This window comes from Piliocolobus tephrosceles, chromosome 6, assembly GCF_002776525.5.
Source record: "Piliocolobus tephrosceles isolate RC106 chromosome 6, ASM277652v3, whole genome shotgun sequence".
Taxonomy (NCBI): domain Eukaryota; kingdom Metazoa; phylum Chordata; class Mammalia; order Primates; family Cercopithecidae; genus Piliocolobus; species Piliocolobus tephrosceles.
In genome coordinates, this window is record NC_045439.1 from 68,462,264 (window position 1) to 68,477,127 (window position 14,864).

At 41.0% G+C, this 14,864-nt stretch overlaps 1 pseudogene; it reads right to left on the reverse strand.

Annotated features, from left to right (window-relative positions):
- Positions 1-12,810: 12,810 nt before the first annotated feature.
- LOC111524439 lies at positions 12,811-14,487 on the reverse strand (annotated as a pseudogene).
- Between the last annotated feature and the right edge of the window lie 377 nt (positions 14,488-14,864).

Below are 14,864 nucleotides of genomic sequence, written 5' to 3' on the forward strand. Positions count from 1 at the left end.
CTCCAAGGTATCAATTTTGGTGGCTGGAATTATGTATGTGAAAAAGCAATTAGACCTTTTGAATAATCTTTCAGTTGTCTAGAGACAGAAAATTCCTCTCGTACATGTGAACTTTTACTTTAAAAATGCTATTGCATTATAACACCATGATCACCCAAATTATCATTAGACATTATATGCCTTACTACACATGCAAATAGGAGTGTACTAACGATTGAAGAAATGCTATTAGGGATTTACGAAAGTAGAACCAATCCAGTTTGGTGCATGAAGGGTTACAATAGCTTTTTTCTGATGCATCTTTAAAAATGTGATTTTGGAATTAAGCAGTTCCCGGTTACTGTTAGATTTATGCATGACCCTTGACTGCTAATAGTATGAGCCAAGTGTATTCTATTAGTGATCTTAACAGCAAAGCGAGGATGTACAATTGATTGCTGGTGTTGATTTATATGTCTAATAAGCAGCTGGAAGTAAAGCATCTCTGTTCCGTTTCCAAAAATGATAGAAATGGCTTGCTTTTATCATTGCTAAGAAACAGTGGGAGAGAAGAGATTCACCCTTCCCTCCCAGAGCCAGTGAATCAGTGCTAGGAAATGATGTCAAATATCATCAAAGGCCCAATGTATTTAAGCAAGGAGGAGAAAATGGTGTCTCAGAAGGGGAATGTTTTTCTCAAAAGCTTCCAGTACCTTTGTTTTGATACTGGGACTGTTTTGTTGTCTGTTTCAATATTTTTGTTTAACATTCAGTAATTCCAGCAAACATTTATTCAGCGTTAGACTCCTACAGTGAAACCACTGAGCTAGGCTTGGTGGGAACAACAACGGGTAATGAAGACATAGATACTCTTGAGAAATTTATGTCAGATTGGCAGGCGAGGTGTACATACAACATGGAACTCCCAGGATTGTTTGATTCATGATAGAATTTAACCAAGGTCTGCACTCCAATGCAGATGACAAGTGCTAGGAGACTCTATAAACAGTTTTTCTTTTGCCATAATCATATAACATTGTTTCTGTCTTGATTTTCCCCACATTACCCAAAATACCTTCCCTCAGCACATCCGTTTTCAAACACAAATACTCCTTTTGAAATGTGTTTTTGGCATTTCTTTTTAATAGCATGGACATGGATGATGTTTGGGTCCACTTTTACTAGCTTTTGGACCTTCACTGAGTTATTTAATTTCATTAAGTCTCAGCTTTTTTATTTGTAAAATGAAGAAAATAATACTAGTTACCTCATACAGTTTTTATGTGAATTAGAAGAGATAGTGTAAGGCACTTAGCACATTGCCTAATACGTGATACTTAGTGATAGCTTTTATTATTACTACATTAAACAAATTGCTAAACATAAAAAAAAAGATTACTTCTGACTCCCCAACTCAGCATCTGATATCGTTTTTGTGTGTTCCAGTCTTTGATTATATATGGAAATTCTTAAACATAGTTGCAATTTCTCCATTAACTCAAAACGTTGATCTTGCCGATGGCAAGGTTTTATCTAATGTACTTCCTCAGCCCTGTGCGCACAGTGGGAATTTAATAATTATTTGTTGACAAAGTAAGTCCTCTTGTGACTCTGTCTTCAGTTACCTAGAGCTCTCTCCTGACTTTCTCAGACAAATTTCCTGAGGGGTTGCTTGCACCTTTGAACTCCCAGACATTTCATAAACTGAGATTGGCCTTTGGCAGCCATCACTGTCCAAAGCAGCACTTATCGAAGTCATGGTCCCTTCCTTGTTCCTAATTCTGAAGGACAATTTCAGTCTTTACCTTTTTATTGACCTTGGAGGCACTTGGAGTGCTGTTAACTCTTCCCCCTCCTCCTGGAAATACACTCTCTGGGTTTTCCTGTCCTGTCTCTATCCCCTAGTTTTACCTTCTCCACTTTTACAGCCAAAGTGACTGTTATGAGTTAAATTTGTTCCTCAGGATTTATATGTTGGAGTTCTAAGTCCCAGTAACTCAGAATGTGACTGTTTAGAGATAAGGTCTTTTTATTTATAAGATAATTTTGAGGTAATGTGGCTAAAACAAGGTCATTAGAGTGAGCCCTAATCCCCTGTGACTGGTGTCACATTAGAAGAGGAGATTGGGACACAGACACAGGGAGAAGATGACTAGTCCCAGCGAAGGAGAGAGGTGCTGCTTTTCTTGGTACTTATGGCTCCTTCTGTCTGAAACACTCTTGCCCTCCCTCCTCGCCTTCCCCCACACCTTCTCTTGGCTAACTCTGTGGATCCTTCGGGTCTCAGTTTGGAGGTGCTTGGAGGGCTCTCCTGAGCTCTGCTGTGTTCTTGTAATTCCCTATATTTACTTCTATCTGGTGCTTATTGCACGGCTTATTGCCTGGCTAATTATTTGTCTTTCCTTCCTGGGCCATAAACTCCTTGAAGGCAGGGAAAACATTCTCTTCACTTATATTCCCTAGAGATGGACAGGATACTTGATGTACAGTAGGGTCTCGAGATGTGTTGGATGAATCAATGAGATTTTATTGCTTAGCAGAAGAAAAAATTATTTTCCTAATTGTGGTTGTGGTTTAATAACACAAAGACTTGGTTAAGAATACAAATGTTAAAGTTACTTTAATTCTGTAGATCTGCCTGATTTTGAAAATTGTCCATTACAGAAGAAACTTATTCTTGGTGCATAAATGAGCCACTTCCTCTACTTCTCTTGAAGATAAAATTCTCAGCCTCTGACACTTTTGTTCTGTGAAGTACCCACTGCTGCAAGAAAAATTCAAGACAGATAGCATATATGTGTGGAAGATAATTTTATTATCTTTAATTATATTTTATGCCTGTTTTTCATCTATGTAAAACCCAATTAGAAAAGAATCAGATATAAATGTGTTATTTTGGAAGCAATCAACTCGCCTTATGAAGCTACATAAATAAGAAAGCATTAGAGAAATGGGTCCAAAAAGAGTTTGGTTTTCATATGGTAAACCTAATTGTTATTCTTAGTATCTTGAGGAACCAGCAAACAACAATTGCTGACTTAGAACATGTATTTTTTGTGTGTGTGCTGGTGAAAAGAGAGTGGGTGACTTTGTGCTTAAGACAACTCTAGAAGTGTCCTTTTGTGGATGCCAATTCTGCAAAACTATTTGGGACTCTGGATATGTAACTCTTTCAAAACCTGGGTATTAGAAGTTTGGCACTGCACGCCTTTCAGAGGAGAAGGCTCTGCGTTCGGTATAACTGCATGGCTCTAAAGAACGGCAATGAGCAAAGAATGAGAAATAATTTAATCCACTATTGATTAACATGTTTGTTGTTAAAAGCTAATTTTCTGTAACAGAAGAGATGCAGCCCAGGGTTTCTGGAGACTTTTAAAAATACCTCCAGGCACAGTCAATGTTTACATTTTCTAAAGTATCCCACACACTGAAGAGATTTGTAAGCATCCAACTAAAGAGAATCAAAATTAGAACTTAGCAAAAATGTACAGATCACTGGTATATATTAAATTTTAATTAGAAAAATGGAGACTCCTACAAGTAAATTTCATTGTATTAGAGGTTATCTCACATTTTTTGAAGTAATAATAAAGAAAATCAGGGAAAAACATATCTTTTCAGTTTGAAATTAACAACAAAAACCAAAGAACCAACCTCTAAAAGCTCTTTTAAAAACTCTATTTTTAAAAAATATCTGCCTAGGTGAGTTTTTTTGATCCATCTTGTTGGCCATGCTTGACTGATGGATGGTACCTGTAAAAACTGATGCACTCTTTGGTGTATGCGTGTTCTCAGAGCAGAGTTATATCAGGGCTCGATGCTAAAGCATGCTGTAGTTACTATTATCAAATGCTGAATCTCATTTTAGCTATTATAAAAGACTCCTAGTATTAAAACACTGGGTTTATAGATGATAGATGAAAAATGCGTTTTTCAAACCATGGCCTTTGTGGTAGAACATGACTTGCTTACTACGGAAATATCTCCAGCTGCCTAGAAATGTTGCCTAGCAACCCCTGGAAACACAGAAAAGCTAATATCTCTGAGTTGCTTGTGAGTAAAGGGATTATTAAAAATATCAGTTAGAGAAAAGGGACTGCAAAGTTTGTTATTGGGCCTGACAACAACTGCTCCTTCCGAGTTTGATAGCATCTCTGTGCCCTCTTTCTCATGGAATTTCAGATGTTTCTATGTGTTTCGCATGAATTATCTAGTTTCTAAGTCTCAACAGTGCAGCGAAGAGGGTGACTTGTAGAGGTCATGCCTGTGCTGTCAGAGGACTCAGCCCCGTTCCCCCAGCCCTCAACTGGAAACTGTTCTTTGCCTTGGTGAGCAGCAGCCAGCCAGCCACGGCAGCTTTGATAGCTGTCGGCTTCCTTCAGACCCAGCAATTTCCGGGTGGCTGGGAATGATTTGTAGTTGCTGCTGCCCTGACTGTTCTGTTTATTGGCCAAGGCTGGGTGGGGCAGCTTGCTCTGGAAGAGCACCCTGAATACCCGTCCTCTGATCGGATGCCCTGGCTCTGCCCATAGACTCCACTGAAGGGATGGCACAAAGTCTCTTACCTCTACACCAGGCAGACCTGTGTTCTGTGTTGTAAGCAAAGTAAGACGGCAGACTAGGTTCAGGCTCGACTCTCTTCAAAGTCTCTGCTATTCTTTTTCTCACGGGATTCAAAAATTATTTAGCTGGGCAAATGCATTCTGTGTCTTAGTCAGTTTGGGCTGCTGTACAAAATACCATAAATTGGGTGACTCATAAATAATAGAAATTTCTCACAGTTTTGGAGGCTGGGAATTTCAAGATCAAGGTGCTGGCAGAACCGATGTTTGTCTTCTGGTCCATAGAGGGTCACATTCCTTTAAAACCTCTGTATGGTGACAGGGGTGAATGAGTTCCTTTGGCCTTGTTTATATAGGCACTAATCCTACTCCTGAGGGTAGAGCCTTCCAAAGGCCTCAGCTTCTAATACCTCCTGATACTATCACCTTGTGAATTAGGATTTCAACATGAATTTTTGGGGAAAACAAACATTCAGAATATAGCAATGGGTTCTTGATTCATGTGACAGAAAGTGAATCATTCTGAATTAAGTAAGTGAGTGATATTCAAGCTGAAACTGATAATAGCTTTAAGTGTGAACATAGTTTCCTGGTCAGTCTTGAAAAGCCAATCTCCATCAGAATCTGAACTACTCTTAAGAACTGTAATAGCAATAGTAACCAGCTCATACTTCAAATTTCTACAGTGTTATAGTCTATAGAATATTTGGACATTTGCATTCTCATGTGATCTGACTGCTTGCTTGCAAGGATTACTGTTAGCTCCATTTTATAGCAGTAGAAGTTGATGTTCAAAGAGGTAAGATGACTTGTGACAGCAAAGGTAGAGAGATTCCAAACTCCGAAGCTTGGGCCAAATCAACATCTTTGCTGTGGTTCCAACCACAGTCAGTACAGGACTTTTTGATGTATGCAGAACCAAGTGAGATAGTTTCTCCCACTAGCCCATTAGCAGGTGCTGCTAATGGGTTCCAATCCAGGGCTTTGATCTTGAACTTCTCAGCTACCAACAGGAGTAGTGTGAGAAGTAGGAAGTGATATTCTAGAAGTAGGAAGTGATATTCAAAGTAGGTAAGATGATATTCATTTTCTAGAAGTAGGAAGTGATATTCAAAGAGGTAAGATGACTTTTTCAACGTCATTAGTATGTCATTTCTTGAACTAGGGATTTCTGATTTCCAGGCCACTGTTATTGTTAGTAAGCATTTAAGATGAGGTTCACCTATCATAGAAAGTAGAGACTTGAACAGTATAAACATCCACAAATTGGAGGCATGGACCTCCTTCCTATGGTAAAGCTAGATATGATCTACTTGACTTGCCCCAGTGACCCCGTACCTTTCATGGAATGTGCACATATGCCATAGTGACCACCTTTCAGTCATAGCACAACTCCTGGGAACTGAAGCCTGCTTGCTCTAGACCCACCAATTAGAACTCCTTGAGGAACATCTGTTAGGGCAATGCCCTGAACCATATGAAAGACAGAGGTACCATAAGTCCCTTACTCTCTTTCTTGCTCCCTACCCACTGATTGAGTGTGCATGTCCTGAAAGCTCCCCTTTCCCATTGGCCCTACAAGATGTGCTGCCCTCTTCCATCTGGGATTTGTAGGTAAGAAACTGCTTCTGCTATTTTATGTTTTGCTGTGCTGCTTCCTCTGTCTCGCCTGACCAATACACCTGAACCTAACTTCTTTCCTGGCCAGGACTCTCTTAGAGAGTGGCTATCCACAGGTCAGACAAGAGTCCCACAAGGGTGTCTGCTAGAATGAAGATTTTCCTGTGTGAGAGACACCTCGTCATGGGTTGAACATTTGGGTATTAGGCTATCTATGAGAATAAAGAAGTACCCCGTGAAAGCACACTGTAAGTATCCATGACCATCTACCCTGGAGTCCTGTGAGTGCAGCACTGGAATTTGTACCACTTTCCAGAGGGAGACCTCAAGACCAAATTAGAGGAAAATATAACAATTGTGTACTAGAAATTTGCTGAGAGAGTAGATTTTTAAATGCGTTCACGCACACACATACGGGATATGTAGTTTGCAGACTTCAAGCCCCAGTAGTATAAAATATAGCATAATTGGGCAGATGTGAAGCTGAGAAAGATGAGTAAATAACTAGCACAAATGCTCATGAGACAAATTGGCCTGTAGTTTTCATTCTCATAGTGAATTTCTTCATTTCTTTTAAACATCTCTTTATTTTACCATATATTTAAGGTATACAGCATGATGTTTTGATATATATAGTAAAATGGTTACTATAGTGAAGCAAATTAACATATCCATCATCTCACAAAGTTACCCTTTTTACACACCTGTTAGGATGGCTGTTACTAAAAAGTCAAAAGATAAATGTTGTTGAGGCTGTGGAGAAAAGGGAACAGTTGTACATTGTTGATGGGAATGTAGCTTGGTGCAACCATTATGAAAAACAGTATGGAGGTCTCTAAATAAATTAAAAACAAAAGTACCATATGGCCCAGCAATCACCTTCTGGCCATATACTTGACGGGAATAAGATCACCACCTTGTCAAGATATATGCACTCACATGTTCTTGTAGGGCTCTCACCTCAGTACTTTGCTGCCTCCAGGACATGGCTGTGAAGGAACACATGTGGCTGACTGTTTGGAATAGAGTCCCTCATTTTAAGGGTTTATTTGAGCTCAATTGTTTTAAATAATTAGGGTGGATTATATATTAATTTACTTGTATTCAACTGTAATAACATCAAGACCTGGACTGTATTACATTTCTTCTCCTGTTCAATACTTCTCTTAACTAAAGTGGGTCCCTTCCTCCCCACCCATATATCTCTATCTAGCTATATACCTATATCTAGCTATATTTCTCCACTGATATGCAAGACCTTGACATAGACCCATACATATATGACAAAGAGATTATATTTTATCGCTTTCTAGTCACCTATAGTAGGAGCCTTCTGTTAGCCTGCTTATCAGCTTTGGCTCACTCAGTCATGGACTCATTATAGTCTCAGGAAACCCTCAGCGCAAATAACTTTTACTAGATCGTCATAGCCCAGGATTTATAACACTGTGGTCGAAGGACACTGGCATCATTATCATCTGAAGATCTTTTTATCTTTCAGACTTCTGAGTATACACCTCAACCTAGTGAGCCCTAACCTTATGGAATGTGAAATCCTCCAATCTGCTTTCTTATCAAACTGCCCAGGGAACTCCAGAGCAAACTGAAGTTTGAGAATCACAAAGGGGCATCTTATACCTCTTCAAAAAATTAATTGCATGCATACGCAGGCTTCCTCCCTTCTCCACTTCACGTCTTCCCTCTTTTCTGCTCCATGGTACCTGGAGGAGAAACCTTAAAGACCTTCCTCACTTTTTCTCCATTTGTCTCTTGCTTTTTGTTGTTACCAGTTCTTGCTACTGCCTCCTTCTCATAGGAAGAACCACAGTTGTGCAGGGAAGAGCTATTTGCTCCTTGAATGTTTGAAAAGATTACATGGCACTTATGTATCTTTCAACTTGGTAATTGTCCAAAATGGTCACTGAAGAGGCACTGTGCATACTTTACATGCTGCTGAATTTCAATTCCACAGACATCATCAGTCATTCCCCCTTCTGGGCTGGATGTTTGTATCTCTATCAGTGAGAGTCACCAGACCCCGAATAGGAACATTCACTGAAGAAGGTGTTCTTGTCGGCGTTGGTAGAATGACAAAATGAGTATAGGCCTGCAGCACTTTGAGACTCCATCAAACTGGCCTCTCAATCTCTCCCCACTCATTTCATTTTTGTTTTTGCCTTATTTTACACCCCAACTGCCATAGGCACTACCCTTACCCGTTCTTGAATCAATGCTTTTTTGCAAGCTTCCTCCAACTCTTCTGATATCCATGGTAACCCGGCCATATCTAGCACAGTGCCACAAAGAGGTCAGCTCATGTGACCCCTTGGGAGGGCTTGACTTTATCCTTACAATCTTTGTGTGTGGCTGTTTACACAGAAACTGACAGAGCTCTGAAGAAAGAAGTAGGCAAGTTATAGTGTGCAGGGCCTTGCTCCTCTGCTGCCATTTGAGTTCAATCACTTTGTACTTCATCTCTGATTTCACTTAAAATCCTTACATGCCTTGCAGGGTTTAGTTGGCTGTTCACAAATACCTGGCATACACCTTTTTCCCTCTACTCATCCACACAAACATTTCCTGGAGTGTGTTTTTGCAGTTCCTCTAGAGACTCCTGGTGGACGGAAGTGGAGTGGGGAATGGTACTGAGGTTAACTTGGGTCAAATTGCATATTCTCTTCCTTTTGGAATATCCCAGTAAGGAGTCATTTAGGAGAAAAATATGGTTAATTTAGCCCAATTCAAAATTATTTCATCACAAAACACTAACATGGGGTTCTTTGGAACATAATCCTATAGAATTCCCTGGGGGATTTTGTCATGTAACTGCAGACTAACCCTAATCTTGTTTGTATTCTTTCCTCCTTAGATAAACTACTGGGCATTGGTACTCTATTAGAACAAAGATAGGAAAAAAAAGATTAGATGGACTTTGCTTAGAAAGGACTAACAAACTTTTTCAAATGCCTTTCAAAATGACTATTCCTTCCTTATCTCACCCTGATATTGTAGGTTATTTCTCATGCTGTATGAACTACTTTTCCTAACCATCACCCCTCTTGTGTTCTTAAACATTCTCTCTACTCCAACCACCTGCTGCTTCGTGTACTATCTGTTTGCTCACTTCTGTGACCTTCTTTATTCATTTTCCCGTGCTTACACTGCCCCCTCTTCACCTCTGTCTCTTTCATGAAACTTTCTTGGCTGACACCTCCCCTTCTCTGTGCTCAATTAACCAAAGAATTCATTCAACATATGCCAATTATGTGAAGGACTGGGTTGGGCTCTCAAGATACAGTAATACTGAAGGCAGACCTGGGCTCTGTTACTATGGAAATGGGATTCTCTAGCTTCTGAACCCCACCTCACTTTACTTCCATTACCCTTACAGTAATTGCTTTTACTCATTACCTCTTTTTATAATTTTAATTTTGAAACATTTTCAAATGTACAGAAAAGTTAAATAGTATAAATGACTCAAATATATCCTTCCCCCAGAGACTCCATTTTAGCCTCCTTTATAACAATGGGATATGATCTGGGACAGGACCTTACACCCAGCTGTAATGTGGCTGAAATTTCAAACCTGAAGCAATTCTTTAGTTTTTTTACTTTCCATGATGTTGAAGAGTTATGAAGATTAAAGGCCAATTTGGGTCTGTTTAATGTTTCCTTATGATAACACCCAGAATTTTTGGCCAGAATTTCACAGAAGTGATGCTGTGTTCTTACTTCATCCTCTCTTGGCAGCTGTTTGCCTACTTGTCTCATTGTTGGAGAAGTTAACACTGATTCCTTAGTTAACATGATGTCTGACATTTTTTTTTTTTTTTTTCTGCTGCAAACCTATCTATCTTTCCCTTTGTAACAATAGGTATTTTGTGGAGAGTCACTTGGAGACTGTGTAAAATCTACTTATCCCAATTTTATCTACCAGTTTTAGCCTCCATTGATGTTTCCTGCCTCAGTTAATTGTTAGCATAACAGTTTGCCAAATGCCATTATTAGTTGCCATTCAGTAGTATGCAAAGATGTATGTATGTGTATATGTACATATGTATTGATATAAGTGTGTACTTAGAGACTTACATCGATGAGTTATGATCCATTACAATGATTATTTATTTTGATGTTCAAGTTGTCCCCGATTTGACCAGTGACAGCCTCCTAAACCTGATATACCAAGATGTGCACAAGCACGTCTTCTTTCCTTGCCCCTAAGCACCCTGGAATCAGCCATTTATCTAAGATGTCCTGTTTTTGTTTTTTTAAATGGAGAAGTGGCATTCAAAAGTCAAGATCTGTGTGCTTGGTATGCTTTATTGCTATTGAGATGTTGCTGCCCCTAGGCCCTCTCAGTGGTCCGAGAAAGGAAATCTATGCAAGTATATACATACAGGCATACACACCTACATAATATATACATATCTGCGCACATAATGTGTCATACGCATGTGTATATACTCATTTTCATCTCTCTATATCTCTGTATCTAGCTATACACTGAAAACCATGAGTTCGTCCAGACAAACTTTAATTCCAATCTAATGCTGCAGGGGTTGTTTCTCCTTCCCCCTTCTCAAATTTGTACCTCATGTTCTCTGACAGTGAAAAGCCTAGTTATCATTATTCTTGATATTTTTACTTATCTACTCAATTCTCCAATAAGTAATTTCCTGACCTTGCTGGGGTGCTGCCCTGCTCTGACCCCTTCCTTGTGTGGTCCCTGGCTGTTCACACTGGGATGCCTTACTGCCAGGGATAGTGGAGGGAGGGCAGCCCCATCACCTGTGTGTGGTGTGTGTGTGTGTGAAAAATAAGACTTAAAAAATCATAATTTGACAAGTTATGAAATGCCTCTCCCACCTCTTTTTCTTATACTTCTCTATGTATTGAAAAATAAACTTGTTACTTTCCTTTAAAATAAACCAAATGAACCAGTAAAGATGATAATTTTGAGCAAACATATTTTATCAACTTTCGAGTTTACCTTCTTGGCTTAACACCAAAGGACTTGAAGTCATTTACACACATTTTGTTCTTACCCCAGGACTCCAAGCTCCTTGAGGACAGAGGCTGGCTTCTGTTTGTTCTTGAGTCAATGGGACACTTTGCACCAGTGTCTGAAGTGGAATGTGTGTCCAATTTGTTATATTGATTATATTTCTCCTATCAGAACTGACCAGCTGTTTTGCAGAATTGATTGCACTTACTCATTATTCCAACATTTCATACAAGTAGCTTCAACCCACAGATATATCTCACCTGCAATGTATATTAAGAAGCTTGTGGGAAAAGCAGAGGTCACAAGTTTATTCACTAGAAAATCTTTTGCAAACTGAATAATGTCCTTAAAAAGGAAATAGGAAGAAAAAATGGTATGAACAAAACAAAGGAGGCATTATGGAGATGCTTGTTTTATAAAATTAATGAAGATGTTTACTTTTCCTAACACATGAAATACTGTGCAGCAAATAGATTCTGTTTGAAATGGAAATGGTCAATTGATTGTACAAAATGTTTACATTGAAAGTTATAAAATGCAATGATGGACAATTGTAAAAAGTGTTGTAAGCTTAGTGATAGACTTGTTTTAGGTATAATTTGGCTTGAGAATATATGTTTCACACTGTTGGGATTGTGTCTGGTGTGTAGCGGTCTTCACCGGGCTTTGAGTACATGTTTGCATTACATGCAAGTTACAGGGGCTTCAAGGCCCTGCTACAGAATTTCCCCTCCGCCAATAGTTCTCATGACTGTGTATGTAAATCTCTCATTCTCATTGCCATTGCCATCTTCTTAACATGACTTCAGAACGAATCTTCCTTGAAGTGTTTCTCCATTAACACTGGGTGTTTTTGCCCCTCTTCTGGCCTAATACATTAGTTTTTGGACGAATTTAATTTGTTGTCTATTTCAGATAGATTAAAAAAGACAATTGACATCAGACAGCACATCAGGCAAGGTTAAAAATGCAATTTCTGGTTCATTAAACTCAACAGAAGAGGTCAATCTTTAATAATTGTATTATCTACTAAGCTAGGTTCTCAGAAGACTTCTGGTAGACTTGCTTGTGCCAAAATGTGCACATTTGAGAAAATATGACCTCATTATGCTTTTAAAATACACACACACACACACACACACACACACACACACACACCACAAATCAATTTGAGATTTACTTTAAGAGATCCACTTAGAAATAATAATTTTGGTCTAATTAAGGCTTGAATTAATTTTCTTCTTTTTACTGGCATTAGCAGGAGTGCCTAGAATTGAAGATGGAGGCCAATCTGGCCTGTGGGTTTATAAAAGATGTATTTATTTCATGGTTTTGATGATTATGAGAGCAAGCAACACATTCCAAGTCCTGCTTATAGGAATAGGCTTTCACAGAAAATTATATGACGTGTCTCTCCAAAATATAGCACTGCTTCCCATTCTTTCCCAATTGAGCTTTCTCTGATTACTAAGGCAAGTCACATCTTATAATAAACAGTGGGGGCCATTAGCCATAGAAGGGGAGAAGTAAGGCTGTTTGTCCTGCCTTATTTATTTATTTATTTTTTGGGCAGAGCTAGCTGAGGTTTTATTTTGAAAACACACACACACACACACACACACACACACACACACACACAAACAAACAAAGCAATTGAATTGTTTTGTAGCTGGAAGCATGGGCAAGGGGGTTCCCCAGGCAGTAAACTCCCCCCACAGTGGGCTGAGGGCTAGGGCTGAGCCTCAGGTGGGTCTCCTGTTCCCTGTGCTCCGCGCAGAGCGGCCTCCCTCCAAGGCTCTGGGGCAGCCGCAGGAGGGGTAGGCTGGAGGGGCTGCCGCAGCTGTTCACTTGGGCAGGACATCAGAGGACTCCGACACCAGCTTCCCATCGCGGGTCTCGATCTTCTTCACAACCACGACCCTGGTGGAACTGGTTTGGCTGAAGGAGCTGGAGCCTGCAACAGAGCCAAAACTGGAGCCCAGGCCGTAGCTGAGGCTGGGAGTTGTGAGGTCCCCATAGGCCGAGCTCAGCTCGCCTGCATAGCTGCTGGTGGTCTTCATATGGATACTCACGTTCTGCATCCCAGACTCCAGCTGGTTCTCCTCGCCCTGCAGCAGGTTTCTGTAGGTGGCGATCTCGATGTTCAGGGCCAGCTTGATGTTCATCAGCTCCTGGTGCTCGCGCAGCTGCCGCTCCAAGTCCTGCTTGGCCTGCTGCAGGGTACCCTCCAGCTCGGACAGCTTGGTGTTGGCATCTTTAACGGCCAGCTCCCTGGCTGTTCAGCAACTGTGATGGCGGCCTCCAGAGAAGCCCTCTGGCCTTTGAGGCCCTCAATCTCAGCCTAGAGTTGGCTGATGTTCTGGTTCATCTCGGAGATCTCAGTCTTTGTGCGCCGCAGGTCATCCCCATGCTTCCCAGCCAGCATCTGCAGCTCCTCATACTTGATCGGGTATATGCTCTCAGCCTCAGCCCTGCTTCACTTGGTGACCTCCTCGTACTGCACCTTGACCTCCGCGATGATGCTGTCCATGTCCAGGAAGCGGCTGTTGTCCATGGACAGCACCACAGACGTGTCCCAGATCCGGATCTCCTCTTCATACAGCTGCCTGAGGAAGTTGATCTCATCAGTCAGCCTTTCCAGGCGAGACTCCAGCTCTAACTTGTTCACATAAGCTTCATCCACATCCTTATTGATGAGGACAAATTCATTCTCCATCTCTATATGCTTATTGATCTCATCCTTGTACTTGTTCTTGAAGTCCTCCACCAGCCCCTGCATGATGCCCAGCTCTGCCTCCAGCTTCAGCTTCTCCTGATCCAGAGTCTCCAGCTGCTGCCTAAGGTTGTTGATATAGCTCTGGAACATGTTGTTCATGTTGCTCCAAGCCCTCTTCTGCTGCTGCAGGAGGCTCCACTTGGTCTCCAGCATCTTGTTCTGCTGCTCCAGGAACTGTACCTTGTCGATGAAGGAAGCAAACTTGTTGTTGAGGGTCTTGATCTGCTCCTTCTCCTGTGTGCACACTGCCTGGATGTTGGGGTCCACCTTCAGGTTAAGGGGGCTCAGCAGGCTCTGGTTGACTGTGATGGCCGTGATGTCTCCCATGCTGTTGGCCCCACCATAACCTCCACCCAGGCCATGCTGGAAGCTGCTGCTGCCCACTTGGGAGAAGCTCGAGGAGCTGATGAGGGCACTGGGCTCACTCTTGTAGGAGTGGCTGCTGAAGGCCCCTGGCAGAGAGGTGACACCTTGTAGGACTTCTGGGTCAACCTGATGGACATAGTGGAGGCAGGAGTGGAGGCAGGCGGGCTGAACCAGGCAGAGATTCCAGAAGGGGCGGATAAGCTGCTTCTTGGTCCAGTTATTTCTTTTAGTATTCCTAACTTCCCTCCTGGTTCCTAACATGCTGGCATACACAGCCTGGGCTGATGAGCATTTAAAGTTCCTTATCTGGATTAGCGTCTACTCCAAAAATATGTGTCTACTCCAATGTCCAGTGATTATACATCAGAAATATGGTGAACAGCAATATTAATTTCGTTGGGAAAAGCGTCTTCCTTCAGAGTAAAAAAAATTCAGATTGGGAATCTTGGCTCAGCTACTTCCTAGGTGAGTTTGTATTGATTGACTGAATCTGCCTACTAGGAAATAAGCAAGTTTTTTTTTTTTTTTTTTTTTTTTACTTCTTTGAGTCACAGGT